The sequence below is a fragment of the Choloepus didactylus genome, chromosome 1, assembly GCF_015220235.1.
Source record: "Choloepus didactylus isolate mChoDid1 chromosome 1, mChoDid1.pri, whole genome shotgun sequence".
NCBI classification, from domain to species: domain Eukaryota; kingdom Metazoa; phylum Chordata; class Mammalia; order Pilosa; family Megalonychidae; genus Choloepus; species Choloepus didactylus.
The window spans coordinates 92,528,296-92,551,647 of record NC_051307.1 but is presented as its reverse complement, the minus strand read 5'-3'; the positions used below and the strand labels follow the sequence as shown (position 1 = coordinate 92,551,647).

General features: G+C 38.8%; 1 protein-coding gene across 2 annotated transcripts in view; it reads left to right on the top strand.

Moving 5' to 3' along the window:
• The first annotated feature begins 278 nt into the window (after nucleotides 1-278).
• The window catches only part of ZNF148 (zinc finger protein 148), a 146,755-nt gene continuing 123,681 nt past the window's right edge, over nucleotides 279-23,352 (top strand). For both annotated transcript variants that reach the window (XM_037837349.1, XM_037837353.1), the window contains exon 1: nucleotides 279-466. The gene's annotated coding sequence lies outside the window, so the exon portion shown is untranslated. The remainder of the gene's footprint in view (nucleotides 467-23,352) is intronic.

Below are 23,352 nucleotides of genomic sequence, written 5' to 3'. Positions count from 1 at the left end.
TTCCTCCGTTTTGATCTTTTCCTTCCAGGTCCAGCCCTGGGACCCACGGCTCGGAGCCAGCTTCCCTGGCTACGCCAGGTCAGTGACACGCAAGCGCCAGAGTCGAAGCCACGCTGGGTCTTCCCAGCCTAGTCCCCCGGCCAGGCGAGGGCGGGCCCCCGCGCTGCTCTTCCCATGTGCGGGATTTCCCACAATGCACCGTGCCGGCAGCGGCGGCGACCGCGGTGGCGCTCTAGCGTGGTATGTCTGCGTCTCTACTGCTCTGGGAGGAGGAAGAGAAGGAGGAAGAGGAGGAGGAGGAGGAGGGGGAGGAAGAGGAGAAAGGCGCTGGGGTGGGAGCTGTTGCTGAAGCTGCCACCGCAAAAGTTCTCCCCCCTCCCCCCTTCCCCTCCTCTCAAGGCCCCTAGAAAGGTTGGAGCTGACGCCGCCTGCACTCGGTGACCGCGCGATTCGGCGCTCGCCCGCGGTAAAGCGCTCGGCCTGGCAGGCCTGGGCCCAGGGAGGGCGGGGGAGGGGGAGGCGCGCGGGGGGAGCGCGCGGTGGTAAAGGCCTGACCTCGGGGGAGGAGAGCCGTAGCCGGGCTGGGGGTGGCCAGGAGACTGGTCGAGGCCAAGGGGAAAGCCGGGAATGCTTGGGGGACGGGAGGAAGCAGGGCGCGGGTGGTGGGTTGGGGGGTTGAGGAGGGATAATGACGGGGATGGCGGAGGACAGAAGGCGGCCTCGGAGGCATGAGGGGGGTGTCATAGGTGGGGAAGAGGGTAGGATGTTTGCATGGGGGAGGCCGGAGGGTGCTGAGTGTGGGTGTGAAAATACTAGGCAGACTCCAAGTCTCTGTCCACCTTGCATGGTGCAGTGCTTTATGCATCGCAGGCCTCAGTCACTTGCTGCCTGAGTGTGCTCTTCTTGGGAGATGGGAAGGGCAGGGGTTGGAGGAAAGGGAATCCTTACAGGAAACCTTGTGGGAGCGTGAACAGGGAGGGAGGCCGGAGGGGAAGATGCCGGATAGGTGGAGGAATGCAGGGGGTGGCTGTGGAGGAGTCTTGAGCATTTGGGGGGGAGGGATGTTTATTGTGCAGATACATTAGGTAGTTCGCTATGGAAAAGACTAAAGCGTTTCCAAGGAAAGGAAAGAAGGGATAGAAAGTTTCAGTGAATAGAAAGGATAGCGTTTGAAGCAAGAGGGAGTGCTAAATATTAGAGAAGATGAAGGGAATGCATGATAGAATAGACAGATGTGATATAATTAACGAACGTTGACCTAAGGACTAAAGAGTTATTCCAGATGGGCCAGAGTGCCATAGTTTGGAACCTGTTTGGGCTCTTCTGTAGATGACATCCGGTAAGTGTGAGTCTGGTTGTGGTTGGGGTCACTAAGAATTAGACCTTAGGGTATAGTTTGGTCTGAGACATTTCAGTTCTGCATCAATGAATGTGAGAACCTCTAAAATAGACTCCGAACGGGCCTGATCTTAAAAGGATTCTCTAGGCCAAGGAGTTCAGATTTTAGCAAACTTCCAAGTGTTATCACTTAGCAGAGGCTGGGTGAAAACACTATCCTGGCAAATGCTGGAATGGAAATTACTTGGGTTGGCGGTTTTTTTTCTTCACTGCCCAGCTAATCTGGTCCAGGAAAACTGGTGCCACATTATTCATTCTGAATTGCAGTACATATGGTTTTGTGGTGGTGTGGTGGTGGGAGTCCACTCTTCTAGCCCTTCTTTAGAGGCTCCATTTGTAGCTCAAAAGTTGACTGGGTTGGCTCCATAATTCCAGGGCTGGTGGGAGAAGATCTTTTGCCACTTACAGTTCCCTGATGTACTCTCTCACTGGGAGCATGGTGGTATTTAAAGAGAATGCATCAGCCGGCAAAGGGTGGCTTTGCAGAAGGGAGGATCTAGAATATCTGTTTTGGTCTTGGGTTGTAAGGTCAGGACTGGCTTTGGTTATCTTGAGGTCTAGGGGAACCTGAAGAGACTGGATGATTCTAGAGCCAGCTCAGAGGGAGGATTAGCATCTCCATATCAGGACATGAACCAGGCTCTGGGATTTCCTGAGCCCACACTGGACCAGACTTCTAAGAGGGAACTCTGGCTAGAACATACTCTTAAATTTACCTCAGAATTATTCACTGTCTGTTATTAGGAAAAACTATATACGCATTACATTGTAATATGCCTTCAGCTGAGGAGAGTTTAATGAGCATGTCAAGTATGAACACCTTTTTATAGCAATAAAGGGCTGCAGAGGGATGAATGGGGAAAGTAGAAAGATTTAGGTGAGAGAAGGGAAATTCAATCATTCATTCCTTTAGCAAATATCAGCAAATATTTCTAAAGGACGATTATAATTGAGCATTACAGTGGAGAGGGGCTTCCTTTTATTAGCAAAATTTCTTAGAAAAGTAATCCAGGATTATTTATTATAAAAAATTGGGAAATTTTCTATGTCAGTACATTTAGGTATACACATTCTTTTTAAGGGCTTCATTATATTATATAGTGTGGATGTTCCCATTTTTTATTGTCACCCATAGAATGCGAAGGCCAATTTCTTCCCTTTTAACCATTGCTGGATATTATCAATACTTTCAATTTTTTTGTAAGTTTAATGGACTTAAAAATAGTATGTCACTTGTTTTTCTTTCCTTTTAAATTATTATGAAGTAATACATGTACATAGCTAAAAAATAAAATTGTACTGAGAGGGCTTATAGTAAAAACCAATAGCCTTTGTCCTACCTGTCCATTGCAGTTCCACTTTGCAGAGTCTGCTACTGCTAAGCATTAATTTTTGTAGTTCTTGTCATGGTTTTCTTTAGGTCTCCAAGAAATATTCATATGCTATTATTTTGATTTATCAAAATGAACGAAAAGGATTTGTCAGTGACATTATCTCCTTTCTCCTCCTTTCCAATCTTTGATAGTTATTATTTTAGTTCTGTAATTGAATGTTTTTATATCTTTAATATGCTCAAACCTTGATTTCAGATTCCAATAAGGCGATATCTCTATATTAGATGAGGATTTAAATTAGGAAGGGTTTTTCTGAAGTAGAGCATTTAATCAGACTGGAAAAAGTGGGTGAGATGATAAAGGGAAGTTTTGATGGATGGACTGTGCAGTATTCTTTAACAATCTTCTGGAGAATTTTAGTGTGGGAAATCTGGGAATGGATTAAAATGATCCCTGAGTGTTCTTTTCAGGTTACAGTGGCAATTCTTGTTTTCAGGAAGGAATGGATTGGTTATGGGCATGAATGTTTATTTTTTGGAGTGTGGATGAGTAGGGAGGGATGGGGAAATATGATGAGGGAGAGAATGAGGGACAGCATATGATGGAGATGGTGATAATTTTGTGGGAGGCTGAAGAAAAGGTAAAGAATTCTGAGGGCATTTGGATCTAGTTGATGTGAAGGAGATTTAAATTACAATGGTGAGATTGAGATTTGTGGCAGTTATAAGGAAATTAGCATGTTTAAATCACTAATATGTTGGGGATGTGTTGTAAAAATGTATGCTCCTCAGATATTAGGACACAATAAAAAAATATTGGTGATTTTGACATTTATATATAAGGTGCAACATCACTAAATTAGAGTGACCAGTATTGGGGAAATAGATCTTGCTCCTCTCCTTTTAGGAAGTCTTGCTTAAGTAACCCCACCTTTTGAGAGTCTTGCTTTACTTTGAATAACGACAACATTCACATGTAGATTTTGTTCTGCTAAATCGTGTATTTGCTTATGGGAATCATTCTCTTTGTTTTGCAAATGGACTAGATTGTAACCTGCTCTAGAGCTGAGACTTTAATCTCCAGGGAAACTCACAACAGCTTGATTCTAAGTGCTTAATAAATACTTGTTGAATGACTTGTAGAGAGTAGTATGCACTTTCGTGATAATAGTAGGGCTTTGTGAAATTGCTGAGTACTATGTTGGTAGTGTAGACAAAATTTGCGTGTGTGTGTGTGTGTGTGTGTGTGTGTGTGTGTATGATCTATGTGTGCTTGAGAGAATGAAGGAAGGGCCTTTAGATTTAAAACAAGAAGATTTAGAATGGATTAGAATGGATCTGAAATAATCCTGCAAAAACATTGAGGAGGGGTAGTTTCGAGGGGTGTCTTCTAATCTGAGGTTAGTTTATTCTGTAGTAAATTTTCAGGGGGCTAGCTGGTTTAATTTGGATTTTTTTTTTTTTAACCTTAGGTGCATAAATGGCTGCTTAGAAATTTTTAACTGCTTTAAGGAGCTGTCTGATTTGATTTAATTAATTTGTAGGTTAATAGAAAAGTGTTAGATGAAATTTCTTCTCTCAAGAGATTTACAGAATTTATATTCTTTTGGTGGAAAAAGACAGTTGTGAAATAGTTCAATAGCAATGTAAGATTTCAGAAAATGGATTTTTAAAACATGTTTTAAAATTCCTCCTCCAGATTAGGATTTTTGTATTTTGGTAGTTATTAATTTAGTCCATTAAAGTTGCCAGTGTTCAGAAGATTTTTGGAACACCCTTTCTGAATTACCTTCCAGACCTATAGCACAATTCTATACAGTTTATCTATTGAGTATGTATTTTGTGCTGTTGGGGGAATGGGTCTATAAAGGTGAATAAGATATAGTCCCTATCCTCTAGGGGTTCATAAACCCTTCAGGAGAGTATATTTATAAATAATGCAAGGCATGGTAGAGTAACACCATCCTTTGGAAGACCTGATTTTTAGAAATGCCAGAAGTCAGTCAAAATCAAATAGAGTGAATAAATAATAGTTTTGGTTTAAATTCACATAGTAACAAGAAATGGGAATGTTTTTCTTGGTTGATTTATTAAGTGACTTTAGAAATCAGCCCCAAAGAGGAAGTCGGAAATATTTTGAGCGGTGATGGAGGCTAACATGTAGACATTAGGTAAAATGCTGGTTCAGTGCATCCGATGGTTGGAGGTATAGAGTGAATAAGTGAAATTTGAACATGTAAATAAATTCTAGGTATGTTGGTTAACAAAACAGTTTCATTACCTTGAACAAGATAGCTTATTATTAAGTTCTCAAATTAATTTTGCAGTCAGTAAGTGCTGTAGGAATTCAGAGAACGGAGAAATGAATACTAGCTAAAGTTTGGGGAAAGGATTTAAATACCATACCTTAGCTAGATATTTGAAATGTTCCTGAGGGACTTCAGGAAAGATACCAAATGGCTCCAGATTTCTCTTGCAACCCCAGGATGAACCTAGAATCTGGATCTATTTTTGTTTGAATGCTTTCATTTTAGTTACTCCTACTGGATTGTTCTGTTGCAAAATCACATATGCTGGGTGGATTTTAAGCCCCCTGGAACAACTGTGGGTCTCTCCTTTTATGTCTAGTGTAACTTTTAGTTTGCCCTTTTTCGACCCTGTACCTACAAATTACCTGGTATCTGTGAGTGAAGAGCATGAGTCACCTTTGCTCCTCTGTTACCCTGGCATTTTCCTGCATGCTTTTCTCAATGCTGCTTTCTGAATTGTAGAAAAGAATTGACAACTGAGGGCATGTGTCCAGTAGACAAATGCTTGTTGAATAAATGAATGAATGAGGAGATAGCCAGCATAATTTAGGAGATCTGAATTATCTATATGTTTTCTATTTCTGTTTCATTTATTTATTCATAAACTGAATTGTTCTACAAGGACTTAATGGGCCTAAGAAAAATGTGTCCACTATAAATGAATTGAAGTAATTGAGAAAGTCTAGTTGAAGAGAAAGTAAAGAAAAATCTGTTTAAGAAATATTAAGATCCGTCATTACAGAAGATTGAGAACTCGGAATAAGGTGGAAGATATGCAGACGAAAAGGAAAGGTGATACATGGTAGAAAGGATGATTCTGAAAGAAGGAAAAGATTATCAAAATATAATGGATTATTTTTGTAGGAAAGCAAGAGAAGATTGAAGGTGGAGGGGATTATTTGAAAGGGCTATTTTGGGGAAGAAGATGGTAAGACCATATGAAGGATAAATTTGGAAAGTATTAGAAATTATTTAACGATATTGATTTATAAAAGTTTCATAAAGTTATCAGATGAGTTCTTTATCCAGTAGATATTGCACATTTATTATATACAAAAGCATTGTGCCTGATGCTTCAGAAATACATGATGCCATGTATCATCCTTTGGGATTTATATCTTAATAGAGGAGCTGGATTTGGGCACAGATAACTATGCTATGATCACTATGAATGTGTCATAAGAAAAATACTGAATGTTAGTGAAGAGGTAGAAAAATATATTTGCCTGGGGGAAAACTTGAGACTGCTTCATTGAAGAAGTGGCATTTTAGCTGTCTTTAAAGGGATTAGCATAAGCAAAGATTTGGAGGTGAGGTGCCGAGGATATGTGGGGAATGCTGAGTTAGTTTTTTTTTTTTTTTTTTTACCATGATCCACAGTAAGAAATACATGCCACGTCGTCACCTAATGTATGCATGTATGAATATTTTTGTGTATGTGTAAAACAAAGTTTTAGAAAACAATACCATGTTGGATGTACACAGATGTATTCTATTACATTCTTTTTGACTAAGATGAAAAAAGCTGGCTGAGAGAGAGATAATAAGAAGCTGGTTGTGAATTAAATTGATTTCACAACAAAGTGTAATTGATCACAGTCTGTAGTTTGGAAGACAGAGTTCATGAATATGGCATGATATGATATACGGGGGGAAGAATCAATTGGGGTTGTGTAGAAAATGGATGGCCTTGAAAGCTAAGCTATGTTGTTTGGATTTAATTTGACTTAGTATTGTACTTAGTAAGCAAACAGACCTGGGTTTTAGTCTTGGCCCTTCTATTTACTAGTTCTGTGATTCTGGAGAAAATTACTTAACCTTTCTGAGTTCCAATTTTCTTATCAGGAAATTGATAGTGATTTTACCTTGCTTACACGGGTTGTTGTGAGCATTTTAGGATTAAAGTATGTTAACATAGGATTAAAATATATTAACATATATTATTAATGTATACTATTGAACTTTTTTGAGTAAAGAAGTAAATCAAGGACTGGATGTCTAATCCAACAGTAGCTGTAACATATAGGACAGATGGGGGCAGGGTGGTGGTAGAGTAAGATTGGAGGTGAGAAGACCAGTTAGGAGCAGCTACTTAGAAACTAAGTTTGATAAGCAATAGGATTAAAAATGAGGGTTTGGGACATTATTGGATATAGAGATTAGGGGAAGACATTTGGAAATTTGGAGTTGTGGAAAGATTCAAATGGCAGCAGCTGAAATTGGATTACATTTTAGGGGCACATTAGAGTAGATATTTATAGTTTCTTGCATGTAGTAGGTGCTCAATAATTATTTGTTGAATGGTTAAATATGTAAACCATGGAATGAGTTGTAAGTAGGGACAGTGATGGATGAATATGACAGGGTGGGGTTGGATTGGATGGTGCTTTTAATGGACTGCCCAAATGTATTTATTCAGGGAATATTTTTGTATACTTACTGTGTGCAAAGGTTTTATGATAGGCAGTGTGAAGGATATACATTTATATATGGCACAGCCCATGTTCTTCAGGAGTTTATCCACGGAATATGTGTATACACATTTATCTATGACCCAAGTGCTATGGCAGGTTTCATCAGGATCTGCTTTGTGAAAGAATTGGTGTGTAACTTAAATCTTGAAGGATAAAGGGGATTATAGGAGGCAAGATGGTGAGGGTTGGCATTCCAAGAAGAGATAGTAAAATGAGTAACAGTGAGAAAAGTTCTGGGTATTTTAGGGATTGGTGGTCTAGATTAGGGAAATAAAGCTGGAAGATAGATGAAAAATCTCTGAATTCAGACATGTCATTTTAAAAAATTTATTTATTGACATATAACATGTACAGTAAAATGCTAAAATCTTAAGTGTTCAGTTTAATGAATTTTTCTTAGGTATACACTTATATAACCACCACCCATGTCAACACTATAGAAGGCTCTCTGTGCCAGTTTGTATAGTTATGCCCCCCAGAAAAAGCCATATTCTTTAATTCATTCTTGTGGGGGCAGATGTGTTAGTGTGGATTGGGTTGGAACCTATTGGTTCAATGTCCGTGGAGATGTGACCCACCCGACTGTAAGCGGTAACTCTGATTGGATAATTTCCACGGAGGTGTGGCCCCGTCCATTCAGCATAGGCCTTGTTTAGTTTACTGGAGCACTATATAATCTCAGAAGGAGCTCATAGCGAGCTGGAGCTGACAGACATTTTGAATACGGCCGTTGGAAGCTGATGCAGACATTTTGGAGAATGCCATTTTGAAATGCAACCTGAGAGCAAGCAGATGCCAGCCACTTGCCTTCCCAGCTAACAGAGGTTTCCAGACACCAATGGCCTTTCTCCAGTGAAGGTACCCTCTGTTGATGGACACTTTATGGCCTTAAGACTGTAACTTTGTAGCCAAATAAGCCCCCTTTTATAAAAGCCAACCCATTTCTGGTGTTTTGCATTCCAGCAGCAATAGCAAACTAGAACATGCCCTCAGGTGTCACCTACAAGTTGGTTCTTCTCCACCAAGATGTAACTATTATTCTGAACTCTATCACCACAGAGTAGTTTTGCCTGTTTTTGAACTTTATATTTCTGTTTTTTGTTGTTGTTCAACATTATGTTTATGAGATTCATCCATATTGTGCGTAGCAGTAGTTCATTCTTTTTCATTGCTCTTTGGTATTTCATTATATGAGTAGTATTGTATTGTATTAATATACCACAGTGTATTTATTCCACAATTGTTAGACAATTCGGCAGTTTCTATTTTTTGGAAGTTTAAGGAGTTGTAACTTGAGTCAATAGGCAGTGGGGAGCCATTGCTGATCTTTGAATGGGGAATAGGATGAGGTTTAATAATACCTATCTGGTGGCCAATTTTTTTTGTAATGAAGAGAACCTGATGACTAAGAGAAGTTAGAAAGCTATAGTGCAAGTGTGAAATATCGATGGTCTAAGTTGGGATGGTGCTAGTGGGAATGAAAGGAAAGGTAGGTATTATGAGAAATATCTCAAAGAAGGAATTGAAGGGTTTGATGGCAGATGGACTTTTGGGAAACAGTGGAGAACAAGGAAAGTTAAGGGAAACTCTAGAGTTTTCAACCTAGGTGACTATAAAAACGGGGATGCCATTAACAGAAATTGTTGGGTCAGTTAGTGGAACTATTTTGACAGGGAAGAATGGTTACTTTGCTTTTAAGATACATTGACTTGTGTGTGAGGCACCAGGGGAAGTATCCAGAGAGAATTATTTAGCTTGAGTTAAAAATACTGGATTGGAGGTGAGTAAAGAGGTCTAGTACAGATTTGGGAATTCTTACATAGAGTTGATAATTGAAGCTACTAATTCTGGATTTGCTAGGCGCTAATGGCTATGAAATTATTTGGACTGATAATTGCAGTGTCAAAGCAATAGTTGAAAAATCTAGTTAAAAAATAAATCATTGTATATTCTAATTCCTCAGGAATAAATTAGATTGTAGTGATGCTTTGAAGATTTTTCTTTTGGGGGTCTGGGGGAAGATATCCATATGGGGAATGAAAATGTACAAGCAATGGGTAAGGGATGAGACTGAGAGAAACAACATTAGAGAAAGCTTGAGGACAGAACTAGGGATAATACCCAAATTTTGGGCTAAGTGGACGAGTAGTCATCGGAGACAGAAGAAGCAACTGGAGAGACCAGAGTAGAATTAGATGGGGCGGTGATATAAACCAAGAGAGGTAATGCAGGTGTCATTGTCAGAGAGAGGATAGAGAAGGACTGGGGGCTGGGTCATAGAATTTGGTACATAGAAGTTTTTGGGGTCTTCAAGAGAGCCATTCAGAGACCAGATTGCATGGGGGTAAAGAACTGAGTGGGTTGGTAGAATATGGAGGCAATGAATGTAGGAATTGTATTAAGAAGTTTATTTTAAGAAGGAGGAACAGCACCTCTTGCCAAAACTGGAGGCAAGAAGGAACGGATGGCTGATACAAGAATTTAGAAGCTATAAAGAAGATGCAATTACAGGTGGAAAGTGTGTCGTTCGAGGGAATTTTATGTTTGGTATCTAGTACTTTGATGGTATTAGGGAATTAAAGATGAAAAACGATTTGGATTAGTCAATGAGATGGAGAATTGCATGTAGAATAAATTTGTTTTGGAAGATTTTACTGTTTTCTGTTGGTGCTTAATGCCCAACCCAGTATGTAGTTGTGGAGAACACAAATGGTGAAGATGTCCATATTGGGGAGATGCATGATGAGTATAATGGAAGGTCATGATATTCTGGAGAGGGCAGTATTGAAATTGTTGATGGATGAATTTAAATTGTTTATGAAGGCAATTGAAACCAGAAGGTGAAGAGCAGGTATAAAACTGGAAGATAAAGTGGTTGTGGAAAGAAAAGGGGCGGGGGTGTTGTCTCTGAAGTTATAATCTTAGTGCTACAGCACTTCCAACTGATAATCTGTTTTCATTATATATGTATGGGGGCTGAAGTACAGATGAAGGTTTAGGAGTTGAGAGGGGAATCAGGGAAGAAAGTTCTTCAGTGTCATTGTTGAAGTTCCTGGGAATAATTGTAGAATATGGGACAAAGTAGAATTGAAGTCATTGGGCAAGGAAGTTGGAAGGGTATTATGGGGCTTGGTAGATGTTGCAGAAGGAATGGTTTAAGTAAGTAATGTGAACTGCAAAGGGATGAGATAGCAGTGGGAGTGGCACTGGGGAGCAAGAAGCTTTTATCAAGCTGAAGGGGTAGGAGAACGATAGCTAAGTCATAAGAAAAACAGGTTGTCCAGAAAAACCAACTTGAGGTAAGATGAGGAGGTGGTTGCAACAATCTAAGCAAGAAACGATCAAATTTTCATTGTGACATGAATTGAGAAAAACAGATGGATGGGTTACATTTGCCAATTCTTTCAATTTTTGTATTTGTAAAACATAATATTTAACATGCTGATACCAAATAAGTTCAGATATTTATGGATTAAAAATGAGACAGTGAAAGACAAGAAAAAATGATGAGGCAGTGGAAAGTGTATTAATGTGAAAGGCAGAAGATGTAGGGCAGTTTGTTGACAATAGGACATGAACAAACTGGTCGAAGCTAGTAGATGGATGGACAGAAAATGAATGAGGTTGAGGAGTTAAACCAATAAGAGTAAGAATAAGATGAAGAGGAGAGGGAGTAGGTTGTAGCAGAGAGAATATGGAGAAAACATAATCCTACCTATCAAAGAAACAGGAAGTTACTTGGAAATAACTAATGCCAGGAGCCTGCTCCTTCTGTGTGCATGTAAGGATGGTCCACGCTACCTATGATTTTATAAAGGTGATAGTACATCATGCGTAACTATTTATTTTGATAATGGCATAAATGATAGGGAATTAAGAGATTTTTGATCTCCGCCTGGGTGCCTCAAAACCACACCAAACTTTCTATTTACAAAAATTGAGTAGCAGTAAGATAATTTGTATACCAGAGATTAAGGTAAAAAGTGGAAACATTGAATTGGATGGTAGGAAGGAGATGTTCTAAGGAATTGTCTTAGTTTGCCAGGGCTGCAAGGACAAATACCACAAACTGGTTGATTTAAACAACAGGAATTTTTTGTGCTACAGTTTTGGAGGCTGGAAGTCCAACATCAAGGTATGGATAGGCCATGCTTACTCCAAAGTCTGTAATATTCTGGTGATGGCTTTCCAGCAATCCTCTATCATATGGCTGTGTTTCTCTTTCTATCTCCTGTTTACTAACTGCATCTTCTGCTTACAAGGCCTCCATCAAGTGGATTAAAGCCTTTGATTCAATTTGACCGCATCTAAATGGGATCTTCGAAGATCCTCTTCACAAAAGAGTCCATACCCTCAGGATCAGATTCAATCTCTGACAAGGATCTAAAATGGCCTCTATAAGTGTCTTTCTTTTCTTTTTTTCTATAATAACTTTTCTGTCTTAATTTTGAACCTACACATATTTTCTTTGTGTTGCTTAGGAAGTTGGTTTGCTCTGTATTTTCATTTCATTTATTACCTGTACATAGATGACTACCAAATATACACTTGTAAACATGTTTTCTTATTTCTAATTCTTGTTTATCATTTATTGAACAAAATCTCTAAATGAGTTGTCCTGCCAATGCCAAAAGCAAAATATAGGTAAAACAGAAACTTTGCTACCTTTAAGAAAAAAAGATTGAGCATTATAATCTCAGGGTTTGAAACCATCATCTTCAATACACTTGTTTTCATGGGCCTACAATGATGAAGTTTAAGACCTAAATGAGGCCCCTTACTCTTTGGCTTTTAACATTGTCTCTCTGCTCCTCAACTTTTTTTTTTTTTTTTTAACTTTTATTGTAACATACATACAATCAAAATTTCCCATTTGAGATTGAAAATACCTATATGACCAAAGAGGGGAAAAAGAGAAAGGTAACAAACTGAGGTCACAGTGGCTGAGAGATCCCAAATAGGGTCCAGAGGCTATCCTGGAGTTTCTCTTATGCAAGCTCCAGCTAGACATCCCAAATGGCCACAGTATGCCATGCCCTTACCAAAAGTAGTCCTCAAATACCTAGGTCCCTACTTGAGATTCTATAAAAGATGCACTAAGTTTTTTTTTTTTTTTTTTTAATTTTTTATCATATTTATTGTCGAATATAACGTGTACATAGAAGTGATAATGTTCCAAGTGCAATTTAACAAGTAGTTAGAGAGCAAATTTCAAAAAATATTACAGGTTGTAGTTCCACAGTGTGTTATTTCCTTATTATGAAATATAACATATATACAAAAAGTATAGCTTTCAAAATTAGAATTTAACAAGTAGCTATAGAACAGATTTCAAAGGATGCTATGTTACAGTTCCACCATTTCAATTCTTTCTTTCTAGCTATCCTAGTACCCTAGCAACTAAGAAAAAGAAAATTGTATAAAGATTCAATATTCGTAAACCTTTGTGAAATTCCATCTTGTCTATTGCTACCCCTTCCTCTAGTTTAATCTCTTTCCCGTTCTTCAGGGATGTCTAGGCAGTGACCACCCTAACCTGTTCATGTTGAAAAGGGGTGTCAACTTTATGAGAAAAGGGGACATGTCTAGTTGATGTTCTGGAAGAGGCTATTGCCTCTGGGTTTGGGGGCTTAGCTGGCATAGGAGCACTCTAAAGGATTTAAAACTCTGAGGAATAAACTTATTGAGTGAAACTTTTATAGAGTTACAGATAGGGATCTGGGAAATCTTTAAGGTTTTTGGAGACTACTATTGAGTTGGGGTTATCATATTGTGATCATTTGGCATATCTAGGTGAAGCTTGCACAGGAGTAACCTCCAGGACAGCCTCTTGACTATTTGAGCTCTCTTAGCCACTAAAACCTTATTTTGTTGCCTTTTTTTCCAAACCCTTTTGGTTAAAAAGGCATTCCCAGAATCCATGTCCCATGTCGCCAGGAAGGCTTATTCATCTTGGGGTCCTGTCCCACGTTGGGGGAAGGGTGTTGAATTTATTTGCAGAGTTAGGCTTAGAGAGAGAAAGTCCACATTTGAGCAACAAATGAGGTTCTCTGGAGGTGATTCCTAGGCATAATTATAGGTGGGCTTAGGCTTCCCTTTATAACCATAAGTTTCACCTGAGGAAGCCTCAGTATGTAGGGCTTGACTTATAAAGCGGGGTGGCAGGTGGGGTGGTTCCTAAGTTCACATAGCATATGTTATGTCCACTTTAATCCATCCATATCTCACATTATCATCACTTAGTTGTTTAATCCTTATTACTCTTCATTTTAAACAGTTCTCATGACCCAAAACATCTTGTAGCTCCTGTCAGCTCTCAGTTATTTGTCCTTAGTATTTGTGTAATACTAGTATGGTATTTCTATTAATATAGTCCCTAGTATGAAATATGCAGATTTTTCCCATATACCCTTCTGTTGTCAACTCTGTGCTAGGGTCATACCTTAGAAGTATATCATGCAAGCACCTAGCTTTATTTGTGGTGCTGATCTGTAGGAAACCTGCCTTTAAACAACCCCTTTCAATCCTATTCAGAGCCTTCAAACAACTCTAATATTTATATAATCCCATTAACAAATGGTTGTCACCCCTGTCCATTACCATACCTTTGAATTCACCATCATTAACATTTATGAACATATTAGGTTATTATTCCCCCTCACCTACTGTCTATCACTAGGTCCCCAATATTCTACATTATAAGACATTGATTTTACATTGTTCAGGTAGTTCATAGAAGTGGTAACATACAATGTCTCTCCTTTTGTGTCTGACTTTTCACTCAGAATTATATCTTCAGGGTTCATCCATGTTGCCATATGTCTCAGGACCTTGTTGCTTCTTACTGCTGCATAGTATTCCATCGTATGTGTATACCACATTTTGTTCATCCACTCATCTGTTGAAGGACACTTGGATTGTTTCCATCTCTTGGCAATTGTGAACAATGCTGCTCTGAACACTGGTATACAAATGTCTGTTTGTGTCACTGCTTTCAAATCTTCTGGGTATATACCTAAAGGTAGAATTGCCAGATCATAGGGTAATTCCATATCTAGTTTTCTGAGAAACCACCGAACTGTATTCCAGAGTGGCTATACTATTATACAGTCCCACCAGCAATGAATAAGAGTTCCAATTTTTCCACATCCTCACCAGCATTTGTAGTTTCCTGTTTGTTTGATGGGAGCCATTCTTATTTGTGACTCACTAAGGTTTTTTCTTTCAGAAACTTAAATCCACTAGTGTTCCTATACCAGACAAGTTCTAAAATCCAGAGGCAACAGCGTCTTTAAGATGAACGATCAGATGCAGCCTCCTTTCCCATACTGTCGACAACCCTTTTCAGTATGAACAAGTTAGGGTGCTCACTGCCTGGACATCCCTGAGGATGAACAAAGAGATTAAGTGAGAGGAAGGGGTAGCAACAAGCAAGATAAGATTTAACGAAGGTCTATGAATATTGAAACTTTATATAATTGTATATATATTTTTGAATGCTGGGGTGTTGGAATGGCTGGAAGGAGGTAAATGACATGGTGGAACTGTAGCCTGTAGCATCCTTTGGGATTTGCTCTATAGCTGCTCATTGAATTGTGCCTTGAAGGTCTTCATCTTTCTGTATATATCTTGTATTGCATAATAAGGAAAAAACTGAAACTGTGGAACTGTAACCCATAACAGTTTTTGAAATTACCTATATGACTGCTTGTTGGGCTGTACATTGAGAGATGACACCTTTCTGTATGTATGTTATATTTTACAATAATGTTAATGGCTGAGGTTGTGGAACTGTGACCCATGACATTCTTTGAAATGTGTTTTCCACCTATTTGTGAAATTGTACTTTGAAAGTTGTGACTGTTATGTATATATGTTAAAGTTCACAATAAAAAAAATTTTTTTCAATTTCCCATTTGACCACTTTCAAGTGTCCAATTTAGTGGTATTAATTATATTCACAATATTGTGCACCATCATTGGCACCCATTACCCCAACCTTTTTATCACCTGAAGCAGAATCTCTGTCCATTAAACAATACCCCCCCCCTTCCTCCTCCTGGTATTCTATAATCTGTCTGTATGAAATTTGATTATTTTAGGTATTTCATATAAGTGGGATCATACAGTGTTAGTGTCTGGCTTATTTCATTCAACATGATGTCTTCAGGATTCAGCTGTGTTGTAGCATGTATCAGAACTTCATTCCTTTTTATGGCTGAATAATGTTCCATTGTGTGTTTATTTCATGTTTTGTTTATCTGTTAATTTGTTGATAGACACTTGGGTTGCTTCCACCTTTTGGCTGTTGTGAAGAGTGCTGCTATGAACACACATGTACAATTATCTGTTTGAGTCCTTGCTTTCAGTTTTTTGGGGTAGATAGTGAAGCATGGAATTCCTGGTTCTTAGAGTTATTCTATATTTAACATACTGAGGAACTATCAAACTTTTTCACAGCAGCTGCACCATTTTCCATTCCCACCAACATTTGATAGTTCTTTTGTTTCTGCATCCTTGCTGACATTATTATTATTATTCTTAATAATAGCCATCCTAGTGGGTGTGAAGTGATATCATTGTGGTTTTGATTTGCATTTCTCTGCTTTGATGGGTTAATGACACTGAGCATCTTTTCATGTGCTTATTGGCCATTTGTAAATCATTGGAGAAATGTCTGTTCACGGCCTTTGCCCATTTTTAAAATTGGGTTATTTATCTTTTTGTGGTTGAATTATAGGAGTTCTCTATATATTCTGGATATTAAGCTCTTATCAGATATATGGTTAGCAATTATTTTCTCCTGTTCTGTAGGTTGTCTTTTAACTTTCATGGTAGTTTCGTTTGTCATACGAAAGTTTTTAATTTTGATGAAATCTGTTTTATCTATTTTATCTTTTGTTGCTTATGCTTTTAGTGTCATACCTGTAAAATCACTGCCAAATCCAAGGTTATGAATATTTCCCCTATGTTTTCTTCTAAGAGTTTTATAGTTTTATTTCTAATGCAATTTTATTCAGATATATTCACATAACATACAGTCCTTCAAAGTGTACAATCAGTTGTTCATAGTTGTGCATTGATCTCCACAATCAATCTTTGAACATTTTCTTTACTCCCCCAAAATAAAATAAAAATTAGAATAAAAAAGAACATCCAAAACATTCCATTCCCCTCCTCCTTCCATAGTTCATTTACTATTTTTTTCACACTCATTCATTGTTTTTTTTAATTTATCAAAAAATTAAAAAAAACAAACAATAAGAAAACATTTCAGACAAATCCAAAACAAAGTAATAAGAAAAAACAAATAATCTAAAATAACTGCATTGCTTCCAACATGTTCCTACCCTACTCCAAGAAAGTAGACAGACTGTAACCCAACAAAGGAATAAAAAAAACAAATAACCAAAAATAACTACATTTCTGTGGTCTTGTTCCTACCATACCCCCCGGAAATTAACAAACCATAGTCATTCCTGAGTGTTCCCAGAACATTAAGTTTACCCTCTATAACTTATCTGTTCTTATTAGATTATTGTTGCCCCTTCACCTGTTTATCGCTAGGTCCCCTACATTCTACAGTATAAACCATTTATTTTACATTTTTCACAGTGTTCACATTAGTGGTAGCATACAGTATTTCTCTTTTTGTGCCTGGCTTATTTCACTCAGCATTTTGTCTTCAAGGTTCATCCATTTTGTCATATGTTTCATAACATTGTTCCTTTTTACTGCGACATAGTATTCCATCGTGTGTATATACCACGTTCTGTTTATCCACTCATCTGTTGAAGGACATTTGGGTTGTTTCTGTCTTGTAGCAATTGTGAATATTGCTGCTATGAACATTGGCATGCAGATATCTGTTTATGTCACTGCTTTCAGATCTTCTGCGTGTATACTGAGAAGTGTAATTGCTAGTTTTCTAAGGAACCGCCAGACTGTCTACCAGAGTGGCTGTACCATTATAGAGTCCCACCAACAATGAATAAGAGTTCCATTTTCTCCACATCCTCTCCAGCGTTTGTAGTTTCCTGTTTGTTTAATGGTAGCCAATCTTAATTCATGTGAGATCATATCTCATTATGGTCTTAATTTGCATCTCCCTAGTAGCTAGTGAAGTTGAACAGAGTTTTATAGTTTTAGCTTTTATGTTTAGGTCTTTGATCCATTTATAGTTAATTTTTTGTATATGGTATGAGGTAGGGGCCTACTTCATTCTTTTGCAAGTGGATATCCAATTTTCTCAGCACCATTTGTTTAATAGACTGATCTTTCCCCAGTGAATGTACTTTGGACCCTTGTCAAAAATCAGTTTGTCATAGATGTATGGGTTTATTTCTGAACTTTAAATTCTATTCCATTGGTCTGTATGTCTGTCTCTATGCAAGTGTACCATTGTTTTGATTACTGTAGTACATTTTGAAATTGGTAAGTGCGAGACCTCCAACTTTGTTCTTTTGCAATATTGATTTGGCTATTTGGGGCTCCTTGTGATTCCATATGAATTTGAAGGTCAGCTTTTCCATTTCTGCAGAAAAGGCTGCTGGATTTTGATATGTATTCCATTGAATCTGTAGACCTTTGGGTAGTATTGCCATCTTAATAAATTAAGTCTTCTTATCCATGAACATGGGATGTCTTGCCATTTGTTAGGTCTTCTTTAATTTCCTTAAGAAGTGTTTATTATAGATTTCAGTGGATAAGCCCTTCACCTCTTTGGTTAAGTTTATTCCTAGATAGTTTCTTCTTTTAGGGGTGTTCCAGTTTGCTAATGCTGCCTTTTTGCAAAACACCAGAAATGGATCGGCTTTTGATAAAGGGGGTTTATTTGGTTACAGAGTTACCGTCTTAAGGCCATAAAGTGTCCAAGGTAAGTCATCAACAGTCTGGTACCTTCACTGGAGGATGACCAGTAGTGTCCAGAAAACCTCTGTTAGCTGAGAAGGCATGTGGCTGTCATCTGCTCCAGAGTTCTGGTTTCAGAATGGTGTTCTCCCAGGATGTTCCTCTCTAGGCTGCAGTTCCTCAAAAATGTCACTCTTAGTGGCTCTTGGGGCGTTTGTCCGCTCTTAGCGTCTCCGGAGCAAGAGTCTGCTTTCAAAGGCCATCTCCAAAATGTCTCTGTAAGCTGCAGCTCTTCTCTCAGCTCCTGTGCCTTCTTAAAAGTGTCCCTCTTGGCTGTAGCAAGATCACTCCTTCTGTCTGAGCTTATATAGTGCCCTAGTAAACTAATCAAGGTCTATGCTGAATGGGCAGGGCCACACTTCTATGGAAATTATCCAATCAGAGTTATCACCTATAGTTGGGTGGGGTGCATCTCCATGGAAACACTCAATCAAAGAATTACAATCTAATCAGCACTGATATGTCTGCCCACACAAGATTTCATCAAAGATAATGGTGTTTTCCGGGACATAATACATTCAAACCGGCACAAGGGGCTATTGTGAATGGAATTTTTTTTTTTTAAATTTCTATTTTAGAATATTCTTTTCTGGTGTATAGAAACACAACTAATTTTTCTGAGTTAATCTTACAGCCTTGCAACTTTGCCTAATTCATTTATTTTACTAGTTTTCTTGTGGATTCTTTGGGATTTTCTATATAATGGATCATATCGTCTTCAAATAGAAATAGTGTTACTTCTTCCTTTCCAATTTGGATGCCTTTTATTTCTTTTTCTTGCTTGATTGCTCTGGAAAGGACTTTCAGTATAATGTTGAATAGAGTAAAAGCAGGGCTTCCTGACTCTTGCTTGTCCAGTTCTGTGGTAGTAATCATTTTTGTTAAGCTTTGTTTTCTATCACCTTTTCCCTGCACTGTCAATGACTAGACTCTCCAGTGGTTACCTGACTGGTTTTTGAGATTCTCTGTGAGTACCTTGCTGAGGTCCTGGCAACTCATGTTTTAAATCAATAAAAACGAGGGCTGTATGCTCCAAACCCTTCCTGTTTACATTATATTCCTCATGTGACTAACTCATTCACTTCTGAGCAAAGAATACCTTCTTGCCTTCCCTAAATCAGGAATCTAAAAGGGTTTATGATGTTAGGTCATGCTTCAGAGAGAGGGCATGTTTGGGTAGAAACATAAAGTGGCAGAAATTTTTATTAGACAAGGCACAGCACATGGTATTGGTATTGGATCTTAGTGCAGCTTTGCTTCAGGACTATGTCCAGTGTTTGGCCCTTCTCTTTTTGTCTTGTATATGTTCAGTCACCAGATTTAATACACTTACAGAGACCCAGAGCTTTGAAGGACCAGGAGAACCCAGATGTTACTTTGCCCAACTCACAATACTTGTTTCTAGGACCTGCCTCAGACATACCTGGGCCCTGGGGAATGGGAGTATATTCTGAGTATTTGGGTGTATTGTGTGGGTCAGATTAATGATGGATATCTTAAGGAGGGTGTTGGGAAGGGTTACAATAGAAATGAAGCGGTATGTTTTAAATGATAAATATAATAATTTAACATAGAAAAGTGACTTCACAAGACAGGTTGGATGTCTGAAAATGTAGGCTGGCATGGAGTTTTCCTTCTAAGAAGTTTGAGAAGAGTAGCTATCTAAGGGATTCGAATGAAATACACACCTGGTGTTCTTCAGGTCCTATATGTGTGTGTGTGTGTCTTCTCTACATGCACACCTGTGTATGTAGATCATACAATGGTAGAGGGAATTTGCTAATTTGATTAGGTTCTATGATTAGATTCTTTAGGTAAATGGGCATGGTAGTCTTGAGTTATGAGTGAGTCAAGCGAATTGTTAGAGAATATTTGGAAAGATCATTGTCAGGTTTATTGGGGACGTGCATAGGGAATGGATTTCTCTGATTATTGTGTCCTCTGGATAGGTTCGCAAAATTCGAGGGCAATTTGGGGCAAATTTCTGTGTTAAATTGCAAAGTGTTAGCTTTGAGGAAATTGAGGGAACAGACAAGAAAAATGCAGTGTTGCAGAAAGTTATTTATGAATTGACTTGGTAGGAGCTAATAAAAATTATAAAAGTTAGTTGTGGAAGGGTTTTGAATAGGTAAGTGGGAGATGTCACCGAAGGGAATTATGCAGAAGCTTGTTACTATTAGAAAAGTAAATTTCAAAAGAATAAAATTGGAAAGATGGTTTGGAAAATATTCTTTTGGGAGAATTGCAACCCTTAGGTTAAAAACCAAATGGCGTCAGGGGAAAACAGTAAATTAAGGTATGGAGAAGAGGAAAGATTAAGGAAGAGGTTACTGAAAGAGATTTCTTATTGTAGGGCTGTTTGGTTAATGTGTTGTTACAAGACTGTGTTCTAGGGTCGTGTGTCGGGGATACTAGTTTTGATTACTGGTTCAACAAGGAAAGGGACTTAAACGGCTGTGTTTGTAGGGTAGGGATTTTTACCAAGGAAAATGAAACGTAGTTTTATTTCTTAAGAAAGACGGGAAGTAGTGAGCCCTCACGTTGCCCGGGCTTTTGGAGCCTAGGCCCGACCGCACAAGGTGCGGGATTTTGCTGGCCGTCCGCTCGGTGGCGCGCAGACTAGCGGCGCTAAGCTGTGCGGGTGGTGGGCCCAGAGCCGCCGCCGCCTTGTAAGACCGCCTCCTAAGAGTGCGGCGGAGCTGAGCTGACCAGTGGGCCCCTGGCCCCTGAGGGAGCGCAGCAGTAAGTGAGCTGACCCTGGGCCCGCGCGGTGGGGACTGAGAGGAGGGGCTTTCGCTGAACTTCCGCTACCCGACCTCTGCATGCTTTGTTTTGTGGTGTGTGTGTGTGTACGTGTATGCGCGCACGCGCGTGTATATACACCCGTCAACGGTGCAGTGTGCAGAGAGAGGCAGCGGAGGAGCAAGGAGAAGCTGGGACGTTTCCTGCCCGAGTGGTTGGCTCGCCTGCGGCTGCGCAAACAAAGCAGGCCCGGGCCGGGGCCCCAGGCGGGCGGTGGGACCCGTGGCCACGGCCCGGCCTCCCTGACAAGGTGTCTTCCGGGTCAGGCTCCGCTGGTGCAGAGTCGGTTCCCCCTCCCCCAGCGAGATGGAAAACTTTGTGAGAGGCATCTCCGAGGCTAACAAGTGCCCGCCTAATAGCGCCCCTCCCCCCCCCTTTTCCTCCCGACCCTCTTATTTCAAATCTTCTATTGGACAGCATGATGTTCACAGTTTTATGGTGTGCAGAAAGGTCAGACGGGTAAAGTGCTCTATTAGACAAACTTTTTTTTAATGCAATGTCAAGAATAAAAAAATATATGCTCTGTATCCTAATATTGGTTGCTCTAGAAAAACCTGCATGTTTAATGGAGTGAATCTTAAGGCCTTTCCAGAATTAGACTATGGGGCAAACTTCTACTTTCCAGACTTTGTGAAGCAGTTTTTAAAGTGCCGGGAAAGAACTACTTGTACAGTAGACAAAAAAAATTAGAGTTAGGAAATGCAAAAGTTGAAGCCCTTCCTAATAGTTTGAATTTAAAACAGCTTTTAAATTTTTTACATAACAGTTGTTACTTGTTTAGTTTGCATATAGAATTTTGAAAAATTGGGCGTGGTATGATTTTAAGAAAAGTGTTTATTAATTTTATAGATGGCCATGGGTAAAGGCACTATGCAGTTTTGAAATTTAAAGTATGTTAAAATGTTGCTATAAATAAAATCCTATTCAGATTTTTAGATTTAATAAATCTAAAAATAATGCTGGCAGTTGTCCTTTGAGTACAGGAGGAAGTTCTGGGTTTCTCTGCTTGTTTCTGGGCAGATATTCAGTATTGTCAGCAAGATACGGGTGTAGAACCTTAACCTGAGTGAATAGTTTGTTTAAGATTACCAGTCTGTTTTGTATCTGGAATAGACTCTGGGTCTCTTATTCCCAGTCTGGTGACCTATCCAAGAATAGACTAAGGAAACTGGGTATTTGTCTGTTTAGTGGAAAATATGGCTGAGTTGATTTTACACTGAGTGTTGAAGAGCCAGAAAAGCAAACTTGTGAAGTTTTTCAATTGTAGTATTTAAACAGTTTCTCCATACCTGGGTTACCTTGGCCTTTCTTTAAAAATGTAAAGAATTTGAGGATTCCTCAAAATGTTACTTTTACATTTACACTTGAATAAAACAGGTAAATGCTTATAGTATTTAACTGAGTAGATGTGTTTGTCATGTGGGTAACTTCACTGGTTAGAGAATAGCAGGTAATTTGAGAATCTTCAGCCTCCTCACTAGTGCTAGGGAGAAGGGGAATTATAACTTCTTTAATCTCTGTTAAATATCTCAGGGTCTCTTTATTGAGGATACTTATTAACAGGATATAGATGGCATACCTCAGCTTTATATACCATTATGTTCATCATTACTACGTTAGTTACACATGACAATGTTTGGTTACCATGTTTTTCAGTAGACCTCATATAAAAGGGAGCCTTTCTTTTATAGTATATGAGTTGCAATTGAACATTTTGTTTTGTTATAAAACATTCTTGGCCTTTCTTAGGCCTTTTCTCCTGTATCACAAAACAAAAATAACCTTTTTTCTCTTTCTTCCCATCTTCAAGGAGCTGTGGAAAATTTTAATCTAATACAGTGGTTCTCAACCAGGGATGATTTTTGCAGTCTGGAGACATCTTTTGGTTTTCACACTGTGTGTAGGGGACCCTACTTGTATCTAGTAGGTAGCTATTAAACATCCCGCAATGCACAGGACAGCACCACTCAGTTAAGATTTACCTGGTTCAAGATGTCAGTAGTGTTGAGGATGAGAAACCCTGATCTAATATTAAGAATAACATTTTCCCAAATGATATAAACCTATGAAAGTTGTGTGTAATATAATTTATATTCCTATAGCATATATAAATCTTTTTCCAAAG